General features: G+C 43.0%; 1 long non-coding RNA gene across 5 annotated transcripts in view; it reads right to left on the minus strand.

Moving 5' to 3' along the window:
- Positions 1-17,405, minus strand: part of LOC308623060 — a 200,643-nt gene that overhangs the window by 95,044 nt on the left and 88,194 nt on the right. The gene's annotated exons all lie outside the window — the stretch shown is intronic.

A 17,405-nucleotide genomic window follows, 5' to 3' on the forward strand; every position in this document is an offset into this window, starting at 1 on the left:
GAAACAATTCCACTCTAGGGCAGGGAAGCAGCTCTTCACTCGCTATCCAAGCCAGGGGGCACATCATCTGTGCAGTAAACAGAACCCCGTCCTCCCCTAAACAGGATTTGCTGTTTAGTCAACTGTGACAAACAAAATTAAACTCTGATTCTCAACATTTAATACTTTTGGCGGATATACCTTATTTGTTCAGCTTTTCTCAAAGTGTGCTAAGACAGGTAAATCGCTCATGGTGAATCAGTTACTGTCATCACCCACCAGAGCAGTCCTTCTCAAACTTCAATGTGCACAGGAATTGCCAGGGGGTCTGTTAACATGCAGATTCTGATTCAGAAGCGCTGGGTTGGGGCTTGAGACTCTGCATTTCTAGTAGGCTCTCTGGTGATGCTGCTGCCGCCGGGCTATGGACCACCATTTGAGTACACAGGGGTAGAATATTTATTATCCTCCCTCCTTCCCCTCTCCCTACTATTCCCTTGATAAGTACCACTGACGGAGACTGAAACTACTGCACTGAAGACTAATTGTTTTCTTACTCTTACATTAAACATAAGAATTTGCCCTCCACGGCGTAGGATACTTAAATCCCAGCAATAAGCAAACAGTCTCTTCTGGGGCATCCTTAGCTAACTGATTAGATCTGAAACTTCTACTTGAGCAACCAAATATGGTTTTCTTTTTATTCTCCCTTTTCTTCACTCATCCTTTCCCCACGTGGAAGAATGGTTCGCACAAAGGATCACGGCTATAGGGTAAGCTCCCGGCTTCAGCACTAGGTGAGGGTGTGAAAGAACCAAAATTACTGAACCTTTTCCATCTCGTCCTTTTTTTGTAAAGAGGATAATCCATAGACAACCATGGCACTGGCACTGGCTTGGAAAGTACAGAATTTTTATCAAGGGGTTAAGAGTGGTCGACTAATGATTGCTTACAGGTACCGACATTACCGGCTGCCATCATCAAATAGGCTTTGAGAATCTCTCTCTAGGACCCACCCAAACCCTGCACTTTCAGACAGAAGGGTCTCATATTACACACATGGCCAAATCTCTCATTCAGAACATAACTGATATTTCCAAATTACAGATAATTCATGTGAAAATGTAACCTGAGCTTTAACATGCCTCTCTCAACCCTTAACTTCTAAGCTATTTTAGTTCAATCCTAATTAATTTTTATTAGCATTTCACAGGTACATATTTCTTTCTTAGTTTGCCTCTCAAGTAAAACATAATAGTTATAAGATTGTAAAGAAAAATACTGTTCCTCTAGGACAAGGATCCCCGGCATATGTGTGAGAAAGGCCTACTTTTTGTTTCTCTAAAGCCATAAGGTGACCAAAAGGAAATGGTGTGGTGGGGAAGAAGTGGAGGAGATGCTGGACTAACACCTCTGATTGCTTCCTGCCCTCTGGGATCCTGTGAAACCACAGAGGGAGGAACCTGGCAGAAACGAGGCCGACAGACAAGAGGGTACAGCAGCAACAGCAGCAACAGCTGCTTTGGAGATCTGTGAGATCAATCTAGGCAATCACAATCAACTGTTTGTAGATTCTAAAAGGACCAACTGGAATTATCATTGGGTTATGTTAAGGAAACAAACGACTAACCAAAACCTATTAAGAAGGACAAAGGTATACACAGCCTGGGGCAAGACATAAAGAAGCAAAACACCACTTACACATAAAGGCAGGTGGCAAAGAGCAGGCAGGCTCATTCTGGGCTGCTCCTGCGGCTTGAACTCAAAGGTAAAACAGAAAAGGAGACAGACGTGGCACAATACAAGGAAACACTTTCTAACAAAATACAGTTCTCAGCCAGAGAACAGTTTTTCTTTCTTTCTTTCTTTCTTTCTTTCTTTCTTTATTTTTTTGCAAAGCGGTGAGCTCCCATCACTGCTGAGACAGCCTCATCCTGCTGCCCTCCTCCTCCCCAGCATCAAGCACCACAGCTATGCCAGGCTGCATGCGTGCCACTCCCCAAACGTGCTTTCACGACTCTCACACAAGTACCGTGCCTGGGATGCTTTTTCATTTCTAGGCCACCCCTTCAGGCTTGAAAGCTCAGCTTCCACATAACCTCTGTGAATCGTATGCTGTCTCTCTTCCTCCAAACAGGCTGAGAGTGGGTGCCTCTCACCCAGGTAACCTCACACGCCTCCTCCCTGCACATCCTCATCCTGCTGTACATACTTTTAGACTGGGAGGCCTCTGAGGGAGGGGTCATGAGTATTATTTACCTGTGTATCTGCAGTGTCTGCCATAGTGAGCTGGACACAGCACGCATCAGCTGGTAGGTGAAGGAAGGAAGAGGAGAGGAGGGAAGTGAAGAGAAAGAAGATGATGCCTAAATTATCACATCTTGGGCTTCCCTGGTGGCGCAGTGGTGGAGAGTCCGCCTGCCAATGCAGGGGACACGGGTTCGTGCTCCGGTCCGGGAAGATCCCACATGTCGCGGTGCGGCAGGGCCCATGAGCCAATGGCCACTGAGCCTGCGTGTCCGGAGCCTGTGCTCCGCAACGGGAGAGGCCACAGCAGTGAGAGGTCCGTGTACCGCAAAAAAAAAAATTATCACATCTTAGGCACGTTGCAGAAGGAATTCTGACATTGGGAGAGAAGTTAATTTGAATGAACCTTTTCTACATAGAAAGACATGAATTACTGTGGCTTTAAGGTTTATCATTTTAGGTATGTTTTGATCTAATTATTGTTAATAGCTGTTTAGAAACAGTCCCAATATTTTGCTTTTATTTATGTATCTAAATACACGTATTTACTATGCTATTTAATAATACAAATAATTTTCCCAAAAGTTTAAAAAATATTAAAAAAAAATCTTCCGTAGTTACTGGGAAGCCTGCAGAAAATGCATCCATGGCATTTCCCCCAAGTTTGGAATAAGTATATCACTAAAGCAAGTACAGGGCCACTACTGGCAAAAGACCTTGGCGATACTTTGTAAGCCTTTATGCTAAAACGCTGCATACCAGAAAGAAAACTCTGTCTTCAAACTTTTCCTAATTCATGCAAGCCTTTACCATCAGTTCTTGTCTTCCTAAGCATCTACACCCAATTAATCTGCTCTGTACACCACCAGCGGCAATTCTCAAAACATGACGAGTATGTGAAGGGCCGTTCTGATGGCCTCAGGGGAGTGACAGGGCCATGACAGGCAGGTGAATACATCTGGGAACTACAGAACCATTGCTAATGACCATAATTACTCTTTGGGAGGATTTCTATAAACCGCACCAGCACCCTTCCCAAAGAACAGATGACGACAGGTGAACCCACACCTGAGACCAGAAAACTGTCCGCCAGAGCCTGGCTCTGCATCAGCCCCAACGTCTTCCCCCCACAGACGACTATGAACACACTGCCACCCTTGCCTCCCGCACAGCCCGCTTCCTTAAGTCCCACCTTCTTTCCCGTGCTGCTGCCCTGGGTGGCAACAGAACGGGTCTGGGCTCTGTGGGCACCCACCCGGCCAATTCCCGTGGCTGTGGGGCAAGGCTGAGGAGGATGCTGACCTCCTCGCAGTGGGTGGCGGGGTATCTGCATATGAACTGCTGCCCTGTTTCCTTTTTATAGAGGGAGGCACAGTTAATCGTCTCCATGAGAACGTTAGTCTAGGAGTGAATGAAGTCTTTTTTTTTTAAATAAATTTATTTATTTATTTATTTATTTATGGCTGCGTCTGGTCTTCATTGCAGTGTGCAGGCTTTCTCTAGTTGCGGTGAACATGGGCTACTTTTTGTTGCAGTGCGCGGGCATCTCATTGCGGTGGCTTTTGTTGCGGAGCGTGGGCTCTAGGCACACGGGCTTCAGTAGTTGCGGCGCATGGGCTCAGTAGTTGTGGCTCACGGGCTTAGCTGCTCCGTGGCATGTGGGATCTTCCCGGACCAGGGCTCGAACCCGTGTCCCCTGCATTGGCAGGCGGATTCTTAACCACTGCGCCACCAGGGAAGCCCCTAGGACTGAATGAAGTCTTTATTGCACTTCATGAGACTTAAAAAAATAGCTTTGAGATATATATGTATTTCAGAGGACAGCAGAAGTCTTCTGGCCTAACATCAAGTCATACAATCGATAAACCTATATTAGCATATCTTTTTACCAAAAAAATGCTAGATTTGTAAAATGGAAAAGGGCAGGATGGTGCAACAGACTGGCCAGATGCAGCTTTGATCATATTGATTTCTTTTCATCCTACAGGTTTTACAGTGGCAGTAAGAGGTGGCCTGGGCTGAGTAACAGAGGACACGGATATGCTTCAAGGTGAAAAATGCCCGTGCAGAGCCCTGAGCACAGCAACACCCGAGCAGGGCGGCTGCCCCAGGAACGACCAGCAAACATGCTGAGGAACAGGATGTCTGGTGGTTACTCGTGATCTGAGGCTGTTTGTCAATAGAGTAGAATTTTCAAAACAAAATTTTTTTTATTTTTAATTTTGCCAGTTCTTCCTTATATCTGAGCAAACTAGAGGGGAAATAAAGTGGCAAAATTCAAAGTGGGTTTTTGCGGCCCGCCCCCTGCTCCAATTCCTCAGCCGGCCACGAGGGAGAAGGATGCTTCTTTCAGGAAGACCCACCTAGGCGCTGACTGAAGGGCAAAGGCCCCCCAAATATCAGTCTCCCATCCTGACACCTGGTCAGGTCATTAGGAAGAATCTGCCAAATACCTACTATCCCCACAATAAGCCTGGGTTCCATAGTCCAACAAAGAAATGGAGGGAAAGGAGCCGTTACTGAGGGCTGCCTACATCCCACACAGTTTCATGTTCACCTTTTATTTATTTATTCAAAGTTTGTTTGTTTGTTTATGTATGTATGTATGGCTGTGTCGGGTCTTAGCTGCAGCATGAGGGATCTTTGGTTGTGGCGCCCAGGCTTTTCTCTAGTTGTGGCGCGCAGGTTTGAGGGTGTGTGGGCTCTGTAGTTTGTGGCACGTGGGCTCTCTAGTTGAGGCGCGCAGGCTCAGTAGCTGTGGCACGCAGGCTTAGTTGCCCTGCAGCATGTGGGATCTTAGTTCCCTGACCAGGGATCAAACCCGAGTCCCCTGCATTGGAAGGCGGATTCTCTTCCACTGGACCACCAGGGAAGTCCCCAATGTTCACCTTTAGAACAACCCATGGGTAGATTTAAATGGATGGGAGGTGTGAGTACGTAGGCTCAGAGAGGTTAAGTAACTTTCTAAGCTTAGCTCCCACCAAGGAGATTTCCCGAGGCCTGAGAGGCCTCTTGCCACCCTCTCCCAGGATGCCTCCTCCAGGGTAGGCCCCAAAACAGGCCCCCTCTCACACTCAGAAAAAGAACACACCTGCTCTAATGACAGGACTTAACTAGGACAATGGGATTGAAGGCTAAATAGGCTAACAATAAAAACACGAACCAAGCCAGGAATAACTGAAGGTCACACATGTCCCGATGTGGCGCACTTCACAGGAACGGGAAAACAAGCCCCTCTCTGCAGTGCTGTGTGGAAAAACCCCTCACCAGTCTCCTCAGGATACAGACAGGAGACAGCCTGCAGGAGTACCTGTGATATGCCCCAGTGCAAAGGCAGGGGGGCCTCTATCCCTGGTTACAAGAACTAACAGAAAATTCCAGGACATTTCTAGAGGGCCTTGCCCCAGACCCTGAAACTTGGGATCCATGCAGGGAGTCCTACAGTTCGTCATCTTATGCTGCATGTTGCCTTCCTGGGCTTGGGAGAAATTTGCACAAGTGCAATACCAAGGGACAAATAAAGACCCAAACTTTAGTGAACAAACAAGCAGGAAGGTGGGGGGGCGGGCAGGGTGGAAGTTCCCTGGAGTCGGGGAAAGGAGAGAGAGAAAAGCATTTTTTAAAAAATAAAAATATTTGTTTCTCTAGAATTGAGAATGAAGAGAAATGACCAGAAAGCACTGGTGAGCAGAGGAAGAAGGGTGACACCACAGTCTCAAGCCAGAACAGAGAGTTCACATAAGCCCGGGTGTGTGCTTGCTTCCATTCCCGCCCACCCACGGTTCCTGGGGCAAACAAATTCTTGGCTGAGCAGGTATGTGTGGGAGGCCTGACTTATTTTCCAACCACTAGAGCTTTGCCCAGAACTACTTAATCATAATTTTTCAAGGTCATACATTCAAATATGATGTTACTACCTCACAAAACAAACAACTCTAGGGTCTGTGGAGTAGGAGGCGGGGAAAGAAGGAATTATCCATCCTCACTTGAACTATCTTCTTATCCACTCTTACTGGGTATCTCTTATATGTTCTCAGAAAATCAACAAACTGCCAAAACGCATAGCTAAAAGAAATAATAGCTAACTTTAATATAATGCTTACACTCTATGGCAAGCACAATTCTAAATGCTCTGTATATATTAACTTATTTGACCTTCAGCAATTCTTTGAGGTGGGTACTATTATCATTATTATCCCTATTTATAGCTGCATCCAGAGGGTAAGTGACTTGCCCGGCTACCAACAGCAGGGCACCCTGTGCACCTGCCCTGTGCTATACTCCTTCCTTCTCTGTGTTCGGCTCTCTGGCACCCCCAAAAGGCAAAATTGTAACAAGAGCTCTGTTCCATTATGGGATATCTAACTGATTTTCCCTGTGCAGTAGGGCTTTCTTTAAGCTACTTTTCTGAGAGGAATATTATCAGAGCCAGTCCCCACCTTTAACCCTGCTGCTCAAAAAAGCCATATAAGCTGGAAAAGTCCCAGAGCTCAAACCACAATTTCCCTTACATGCTGCCTGATTAGAAGCAGTTCGAAGCAAAGCTTTGATCCCTGTTAAAATGTAAAAGCTCTGGGAGGTGTACTCTTTATGCTGTTATCAGTTTGTAGCGAAAGTTGCACTGTTATCTTTTTAATGGTAAGTTTAATGATAAGAACTTCAGGTGGTTTCCAGGCATCCAATCCACCTGTCCAGTTTGGACCTGTTCACTGCTGGGTGCCTAGAACTCTCCAGGACCTGGCACATTAACAGTTGTTCAATATACCAGCGTGGGTGAACAACTGAACAAATGAATGGCTATAATTCTTGCAGAGGTCAGTTTTAGGGCACATTTATGATGCAGGTAGGTCTTAAAGTGGCAGCCAGGTTGGGCAAAGTATCACTGGAAAGGTCTAAAGAACAAGTAAATCACTGTCTCACAGTAATGACTTTGAAAGAAACCCCAGGCATATTTAAATATATAAAAAGGATCTCTCTTTGAATTTATTAAGAATGGATTATAGTTTTAAATGTATATAGGGCTAATTTATTAATGAAGAAGGTAATCTAAGAGGGTAGTGATATCTACATCATCTTCCTCTACAATTACACTTTCCCAAAAGATGTGGTGCCCTAGAACAACATCTCTTCTCCTTAATATTCTCATACCCAAGTCCTGTATGTCCTCAAGGGCCTCCACAAATGTCTTTTATTCCAGGAACCCTTCCCTGTGTTCCTGGCCAGAAGAGGTCATGCCCCGCTTTGTACTCAAAGTTACTTTGCTCTTTCTTTTGTGTGCATAAATGCACTTCCTGAATTGTTGTATTTTTCTCATCTGCACTACCTGGCTGTCCCCAACTCTATCTCCGTATTCCACAGGGAACCAAACATTTTTCCTAACATAATCAGCATCCAGTCAATATCAGACTAATGTTTTTAAAAAGACTACTATGGAAATGCTCCAAGGATACACCACCATCTGTTTCTAATGTTCAAATACATTTTAGGTATTTTAAAAGCTGTAATTTTTTAAAAATGACACTGAAATGGTTTATACGCAAGCTTCTCACCCACTGTGGACACACAGCATCGTGTGCCAAAGATCCTGTCTGGGAGATCCAGGCGATCCCTGTAGCAGGCTCCCCTGCCACCTCCATGTGCACATGTGGACTTCTTGTAAGTGTGACACTGGGAAGGGAAGCTGTAGCTCCACCCGGTCGTGTGAAAAACACTGTGTGCACAGTCTGCTCTCAAGAGGTTGTTCAAGTAAGCACATGAATACAAACCGCACCCCAGTGTCGGCTGCCCTTAAATGCGGGCGGGGCACCGGGGGCATCTGGTCGGCCTTGCTTTCATCACAGTAGAAAGTCCTTTGTGATAATACCCTACTTGAGAGCGGGTAAATATTTATTCTAAGAATTAGATGTTTCCTGTATGACTTTAGATTTATGATAAGGAATGTGAGCTATTGTTTCCTTACGTTTAGTTACAGGGTTACGATTTTGAAACAAATATTCCCTACCTTAGATTGGTTGAATTGAAAAACATCCTGGGATCCCAAGGCAAGTTATTTAAAAACAAAACAAAAACAAAGAACTCTCGTTATAATTTGCAAGTAATTATCTATGAGAACAGATTTTTTAAAAAATATATGATGCCTTTAAAGCAAAGTATATGTTTATTAAACACAGCTGATAACGTGAATACAGCTATTATTATACAGTTATCATCAACACCAGATTTTTAAAAGTGTTTCATTATATCTTAAGAGCTTCATTGCTCTTGCTGACTCTTCAGTAAACATTATAAATGTAAACTCCAAAAAAATTTATAGTACTAGGAAATGTCACTTTATCTGTTTTATATGGTAGAGTTTCATTTCATTTGATGAAAGGACTCCCTGCCCCCGCAAAAGTTTGAAAACGTCTGTTAGTTTTTCTCAAATCCCAGTCTAGGGAGCGGCTGCAGTAGACCTGGATGAGCTTTTTTACCATATGGTTTTTCCTGGGCTCTTTTCTCAGTAGTTCCCTTCGGATAGGCATAAAGTGAGGTGAGAATATGGCAAGGGGTGGGGAAGCAGGGCGGGAGCGGGGAGGGGGGATAAAAAGGAAACCACTGATCTAATCAGCACATAACTGTCTTCATAGAATTTTTGGTCAAATGCTTCAGTAAAATCAAGACAAAACAAGTCAACAACATGTGAACTTTTTCACAAAAGGAAACAAAGTTAGTTTTATATTATTTGTCCTTTAGTGAACTCATACTGGACCTACTAATACCATATACTTTTCAAAAAGTTCACAAATCATCTATTTAACTCTATGTTTTGTTGGTGATCAATAGCCAGAGCATGCATTTGGTTTCTAGAACCTCTTGCTTTATTTAAAATTTGGAAAAAGGTTGTTTTTCTCCTGTCTTCAACCCCTTTTAAATTCTGTATGATGTGTCAACATTTAGTAAACACTGAGGTCTTTTGAGATATTTGCAAGCTCCTTCAGCAAACTAGAGAGTTTGAGAACCACTAATTTATAACAGTCATCACTGGCTATCTCCTCCACACTGAGCTACACTTCCCAAGACACTGCTACAGTTCTGTACACTTTACAATTTCAAAATCATTCTTCTTGCTGGAAAAGATTGGAAGTAAAACAGCAGTTAGTAGGATCACAGATTTTTTTTACACAGAAGGATACTTTGGAATGTAACTACTCTACTACACTGATTTTTCTTAAGATAAGGAAATACACTTAAGAAACATACCCAAGATGAAACAGTCATTGGCAAAGTGAGAACTCAGCACCCACCTTCCACAGTTTAGTAATCAAAGACCTAAGGTCATATTCAGATTCTTCTACTCACTAGCTGCAGGCGCCCTGGTCAAACCCCATAAGCCACAATTTACTTAGATATTAAAATGGGAATTATATCTTCCAGGGTTGTTAGGTATATTAAAATGAAGATACTTAATGGTCTTCTGGAAAAGCATCTGACTCCAAGTAAGTACACAATAAATGTTAGCAGCTGTAAACACATTTTTTTTGGCTGGAGTTTTAGAACAAAAGAGAATTCTCCAGGTATGCGGTAGACTACCCTGGAAAACCTTTGCGTTCTTAAAGTGGGAACAAAAGGAATTAAGTGCTAGAATATTCTCCAGTGCTATGGGTATGAAGGTTGGGGGCTTGTGGTCTTGAAAAAGGGAGTTAACCATTGGGGATGATTTCTCCAAAACTGGGAGAGGAAAGGGTTAGGGTCCCATGAAGGGCAGAGCCCTGACCCATTCACACGCCCACAACCTTCATACCCATAACCCTGGGGGATTCTAGCACCTTGATTTCCTATTTAAACAGTAAAAGAAATGGAGAGCATTTGAAGGTGGGGGAAAGAAAGGTGACTGGCCAGGAGAGACCAGCCCCTTCCTGGCCACAGGTCAGTGGAACCTCATTACTTTATATAAGATACATCAGCCACCTGCCAATTCCAAAGAAGTGCCTGTCCTCAAATGCAATTTCTGCTAAACATATTTCTATACAGAAATTTCTCATCTATTGTATAGCTCTAGAGTAGATGGGTTTAACATCCTCTCTTGTACCCCCAGTGGCAGTGCAGCACCCCCTCCAGCTCCTGCAGGTTCTCCTTGGAGCAGCAGAGCTAAGCAGGGGTTGAGGAAAAGGAGAGGGTTCGTGAACCACGCACCTCTTTAGGGACAGTCACCAAGTTAATTTCTTCTTCTCCACATCCATGGGTAATATGCCCAATGTAGCACTATAAAATACCAAAGCTAGAGTACTAGTGAAGTTCCTGCCAAGCTATTTTATCATTTCCAACATTCTTGGTAGCAACTACCATACCTGAACCAAAAAGAATAGGCCATCTGAGAACACACACAGGCACTTGGCAAGTTTCTAAGAAAACTATTTGCAGATCAGTACAGATATCCATCTCCAATCTCAGTCTTTGACCAGAAAGTTCTACTGCACAACAATAGTTTTTGAAAAGACACACCTTTTAAAATATTTATCTACTGCTCTAGACTCCAGCTCCACCCATTCAAGCCCTACCCATTCTTTTACTTTCTGCACAATTGCCACCTTTTGTATCGAAACTTTCCACAAACCATATCCATTCTTCTCGGGGAGAAAGGAGTGAACTCCCACGGCACTCTGTCTCTAATGTCCCAATAGCACCATCGTTTTCTACCTGCATGGCTTTATTTTCTCTTTAAGCAACATGGGCATAGGACCTGTATGGTTCTGACTTTCTTCTAATGCCCAGCATCTTGCACATACACCATGCGTGTATGTATATATGAGTGTATGTCCTGGGAGGACACGTGGACACACACCAAGATTTACTGAGCAGCTACTATGTCCCAGGCACTGTGTTTTACCTACAACATTGGTTTTTATGTGAACAACATCTCTATCAAGTAGTTCTTATCAGCCCCAGCTTGCAGATGAGAAAACTGAAATTCAGAGAGGTTAAGGCTTGGCCAAAATCACAGAGCTGAGTTTCAAACCCAGGTATGACTGACTCTAAAAGCCCATGCACTTATAAAGTTAATATCCAATAAGCATTCAGTAAATCACTTAATGAAAAGCATTTCTATGCAGGATATTGTGCTGAAAACTACTGAGAATCAAGATGCTTTAAGTTCAGCAACTGTAAGTAACTATACTACAAAGTAGTAAGTAACAAGGCCAAGAAAAGAGTTTACATAAACATGAAGGATGTTCAGAGGAGTGTGAGACCACTGTTTTTGGAGGTGGAGCAGGTAAGTGGAGGGGGTGGGGGGAGAATTAAGATAATCATGAAGAATATGGCAGACCTGAAACTTGGATTTAGACAAGCAGAGATGAGAGGTAATAGTATGTCAAAGATTAAATGAGCTTACCCTAATATTCTTCCTAAAGCAGGAAAGTGGACTAACAAATTACATTCAATAAGTTTGTATCCTTGACAGCAAAGACAATGCCATATACTTGTTTTTTATGTAATATTCATTCTGGAAACATTTAATAACTATTTAGTGATGGAGAAAGGACAGGAAAAGGGATAAGGGGTGTGGGGTTTGTAGTACTCCTTAGAGTATTTAATTAACTCAGACACACTGTCCCACATGCAGTCTGGTTTTATAATACATATTAATTAAATCCTATTCCAGTCATTAACAATCTTTCACTAAGTTGTATATGTTTTCTACCCAATCATAAGTCTTTATGGGTACTTCATATTCACAATGACTAGCCCAAATCACTGTTACCAGTTTTACTCCCAAAACTAAGCACAAATGTATTTTAATCTATTTATCTGTACATCAAAGAATTTTTCTTTGGAAAATAGCCTAGTATTTAAAAAAAGGTAAAAATTAACAAAAGGTGCCCATCTACCTAAAAGAGAAAAGAGGAGCCATCTACATGCAAAGCAACATAATAGAATTACAAAGCCAAACTTAAATGCAACATCTGCTTCTAAAGGATATGTTGGCAGAGAAAATTAACCAGTTGTATTATGCCTTAAGCAATGAAAACCTGTTTCATTTCCTTCTTGTCCTTTTGAAAAAACAACATGTCACAGTCAGACTTTTTTAAATAACAGCATCCATTCTTGTGACAAATGTTTGCCAAGGGGGGCGGGGAGGAAGGAAAGGAATAAAAAGGAAAAGAAAGAGGAAAAGACATAGGAAACAGTAAGACGCCACCTGCTGACAAAAGGGAGAAAAAAAGGGAAAGAAATTTGAGAGCACCACTTCCTGACTAGTGTGTTTGAAAAAATGTCAAATGAGTTTTCCAGTCATCCTCATGAAATAGAAAATGTTACTACAAAAATATGTGGAATAATTTTTTTTACTTTTGTAAAGTTCATGTCCTAAAAATTTACTGTTACTACTAAATCAAATTATAAAGACCACCATTCCTCGAGTGCAGACAGAACTACACCCGAAACTACTTTAGGCATCAGAGGAGTATTAACACTGAATGAACTAGAAATATCCCAATGATATATTTCAGCTTTTCCAGGCAGGGTCAGCTAAGGGATGATTTCTTTGGTTAGAAGCAGTCATCTAAATTTTAAGCACACCTGTAACAGCAGAAGACTACAGAATACTAAAGGATGATCATTCTCTACAAATAGGATGTTGAACATTATTCACCACTGATTACAAGCTAGCTAAGCAATATATCAATTACTCATTCTATGCTACAAAAAGGTGTAACAAATTATAAGAAGTAAAAGCTCAGTGGCTGTGAAAAAAATTGAAACTAAATGATAAGTCTCAGAGCTGAGGAGAAAGGAGAAAGGGAAAGAGGGGTTTACTTGCCTGTACACCTTTAAGAAATTGTAACAAACTGGTTTTCTTTTCTTTTTTCAATTAACCTGGCCACCACACACACACACACACACACACACACACACACACACACACACACACACCCTCTACCTGTTTCCATTTCAACTACACTCACACCCTCTACCTGTTTCCATTTCAAACACACACACACACACACACACACACCCTCTACCTGTTTCCATTTCAAATACACCCATACTCCCAGCTGAAATAAGACATCTCAGCTTGACAGGCAGTTTCTTTCAACACCCCAATTTTCGGTATGCGGCATTTTTCAGCATTTAAGTACTACTACTATGTATTTGTATATGGAGCACCTGAAGGCCAGCTGCACACCAAAGGACGAAAGTACCCAGTGGACATCACTGTGGTTTTAGAGCTGCAGCATGTTGTCTGTAAGTTCTCATTTCACAATACTTGGGGTTTGTTAGTTCACTACACTGATAACTTCAGGCATTTAACCTTCAAAAATACATGGTTTTGGGGCTTCCCTGGTGGCGCAGTGGTTGAGAGTCCGCCTGCCGATGCGGCGGACGCCGGTTCGTGCCCCGATCCGGGAAGATCCCATGTGCCGCGGAGCGGCTGGGCCCGTCAGCCATGGCCGCTGAGCCTGCGTGTCCGGAGCCTGTGCTCCGCAGTGGGAGAGGCCACAACAGTGAGAGGCCCGCGTACAGCAAAATAAATAAATAAATAAATAAAAATAAATACATGGCTTCCATTGATTTGTCTATATACTATTTGATTGTTTTGCATTAAACAGAATTTAAGAGATATTCTGGGGACTTCCCTGGTGGCGCAGTGGTTAAGAATCCGCCTGCCAATGCAGGGGACACGGGTTTGAGCCCTGGTCTGGGAAGATGCCACATGCCACAGAGCAACTAAGCCCGTGCGCCACCACTACTGACCCTAGGCTCTAGAGCTGTGAGCCACAACTACTGAGCCCGCATGCCACAACTACTGAAGCTGGCGCGCCTAGAGTCCATGCTCCGCAACAAGAGAAGCCACCGCAATGAGAAGCCCTTGCACCGCAATGAAGAGTAGCCCCCGCTCACCTCAACTAGTGCACAGCAACGAAGACCCAATGCAGCCAAAAATAAATAAATAAATTTATTTTTAAAAAAGATATTTTGTTACCAAATCATGGTATTTTTTGTTTTCGATTGTGGTCTTAAACTCTGTGTACAGAGGCTACAAAAGCTCAAGAAAAGTGGACAAAGAGCCATATTACAGGGAACATAATGTCTTTTTACCTCATGTTATGGTAACTATGCTACTCCTTGAAGCAGTTATGTCAGTTTCTAACTGAATGTAGTGTTGTGTTAGTATAAATGGATGTCAGTTTGAGGGCTTAGGATCACTAACATTTTTCCTATTGAAATTATTTAATTATTGACAATTTTTGGGGGGGATTTTTTGATGTGGACCATATTTTAAAGTCTTTATTGAATTTGTTACAATATTGTTTCTGTTTTATGTTTTGGTTTTTTGGCCCTGAGGCATGTGGGATCTTAGCTCCCCAACCAGGGACTGAACCCGCACCCCCTGCATTGGAAGGCGAGTCTTAACCACTGGACAACTTTTAAGAATTTATCCTACAACGATTTTTCAGAACAAATGACCCACATAATGTTGAGGCCAACTTATAAAACACCTCGGAGGGAAAAAAATAAATGTGGGTTGACCCTAATATATTTTAACAGAAGAAAAATGCACTAAGGTTTGATGATCTATGCAATTGCCATGGTTTAATAATGATACCTTAAAGCACCAGAGTCCTCTGAAGTGCTCTAATGGAGGGTACCAAAAAGGGTTAAGGACATGGTACCAGTGACATAAAACTACAGAAAAGATCCTTCATTAGGGAGGACACACGGTGCGGTGCAGGGAGTACTGAGCAAGCAGTCGGAAAACCCTGATTCTTATTCTCAGTCCCGTCACCAGCAACCTGGATTTCCACCCCTGCCTCTCAGTCACCTCGGTCGACAAAGGGAGCTTAGTCCTTCCAGCCCCACCTGCCAGTTTCTATCAGCCCTATTAGCCAATAAAACAAGCACACACTCAAAACCCAAATCCCATATCTATTACTGAGAATAGGATCCTAGACAGTGTCACCTCTAAAGATGATTGAGGACTATTAAATCACATATCAGCAAGAAAAAATGGGCTCAGCTCAAACTACTATTCTAAATTTAGTGTGCATCAATCCATGGATGTCTTCATATTTTTACCACTTATTATTTCTGCATCCACAAAAGTTAAATAGTGGTGTCTTCCTGCACTTGTCTCTTTACACACATGTTCCAAAGTTTCTCTAGGGTATATTCCTGTAAGTGGAAAGGCTAGGTAGGGGGTCTGCCCAGATTTAACCTTACTATAATGCCTTGGTCTATGTCTCTGGTCCAGAATGGCTTCTTGCATTGGAATCTACTCTTAATTCCAATTCCTGTTGGTCTCTGACTTTACCTCCCCTTGTCCCATTTATAGTTTTTTCCTTCATACTTAACACTCGGCCTGGCTTTTACTGTATGACTTTACCTCCCCTTTTTGATCATCGATCACTAGGTACTACTCCAGCTATGCTGTCTCCATCCAATCCAGCCTCAGGACCCTTTTGCCACACAGCCAGTGCACGGTGTGTGAAAGGCACTCCTACAGTTACCCCCTATTTCCCAGTTTCAAAGACCACTGCTTGCTACTTCGGAAGTCAGCAAATATTTATTAAGTCTTTACTCTGTGCAATGCACAGAGACCCAACATACATGTGTATGTGCAGGGTTTGAATATCATTTGCTTTCCCTACATAGACTCAGTGAGTGCTCAATTAACAGATTACAATTAACCAGCCATAAGAAACTCCAGTCTGAAGTCGGTGACATTTTCAGAGAAGAGGAGGAAGGGAGCAGGTATGCATATGATAAGAAGGCGACCTTCCTGTCCCTACCTCCCACCCTATTTCGAGGTATATGTTGGATTAAGGGAGATGAAGAGTAGATTTTCTGTGTAGCACTGAGGATCCTGGAACTTGTTCTGTCAAGTGTCATCCTGCTCCCCTTCCCCCCGCTGAAGGGCCACTGTAGACACTCAGCGTTACTTGTTACATCGTGACCCTGGCAAATCATTTCATTTCTAAAAACACTGAGGATCTCCAGTTGCTAAATCTCAGTCGCCTTATCTGTAAAAGGGAGGTAAATGATACCCACCTGCCAGGCTTTTTCTGCAGATTCCGTGAGAATGTACAGAACAAGCATATGTAGTGGGGCTTTGTGCCTTGCTCCAAAACCGGGAACACAGGCCAAAGTCACCATCAGACAGACGCCTACTGAGTATAAAGAAGAACTTTATATATAATAATTAGAGCAATCTAAAGATAGAAGCAGCAGTTAGGTACCAAAGTTCAAGCAGGGGGTTGTAAGGCCTACTCATTCAAAAGGATTTTTCATAAATCTCCCTTCCATAGGAAGAATTATCCTAGTTCAAACAGGAGAAAATACTGTGCTTAGTTATCTTTCTCTCTCCATCTGGATATTTCATGATGCAAAGGACTGAACTGTCAAATAAGCAGCCACACGGCTCTGTCTGCACCAGGCACCACTTGCCCCCATCCACACTCCCCAGAGGGGCTTCTCCTCTGGGCTCCCTGCTATGCCTGCCACTGCCGGCCCATCACTGCACCTCTCCGCCAGAGGGCTGTGCCACATGCATGCACCGGGCGCCTGCAGGGCAGGAAGAGTAGTAGAAATGAATGGCAACACCCTCCTCCTGCCCTCAAACAGGGGCTGACCAGAGCGGATGTGTGGCTGATCCAGCTTCTACACCCTCAGGTGGGATCCAGTGAGGCAGGTTCCTCAGTCGGCCTCCCAGAGGCCCAGCAAAGCTGGGCTCCAGCTGCCCACTGTGGTAACTGGCTTGGTAACACACTATTGGTGCTTCTGGTGTTTCCCTCACCTTGCAAATAAACTACAGGCACAGGCATCCATGTCTCTCTCAGGGGAACTCAATCTAAGAAAATACGTCATACCACGAGGACTTGAAGAGACATATTTACAAAGCACAGAAGGGTCTTGTCTTAGTTTCTTCTTAAATCTCCTTGCAACAAATAAATAAACTTCAGAGTCTCGGGTTTATCACAGAATTAGCAACACACAATCTAGAGATATTTACGTAATATTAAGATAAAATATCAGTGGTGTTTTTGTGATGACCAAAGAGTCCACTGGACTCACAAAAGTAATTCAGAAAAATACTATTATGAATTTTTTCAATTTGGATAGTGAGTTCATTCTAATTCAAAAAGATAAAATCACTTTGATATAATGAGAAGAAATTCTAAAACACAATTTTATTACGTGGA

This window comes from Mesoplodon bidens, assembly GCF_964165515.1.
Source record: "Mesoplodon bidens genome assembly, chromosome: 9".
NCBI lineage: Eukaryota > Metazoa > Chordata > Mammalia > Artiodactyla > Ziphiidae > Mesoplodon > Mesoplodon bidens.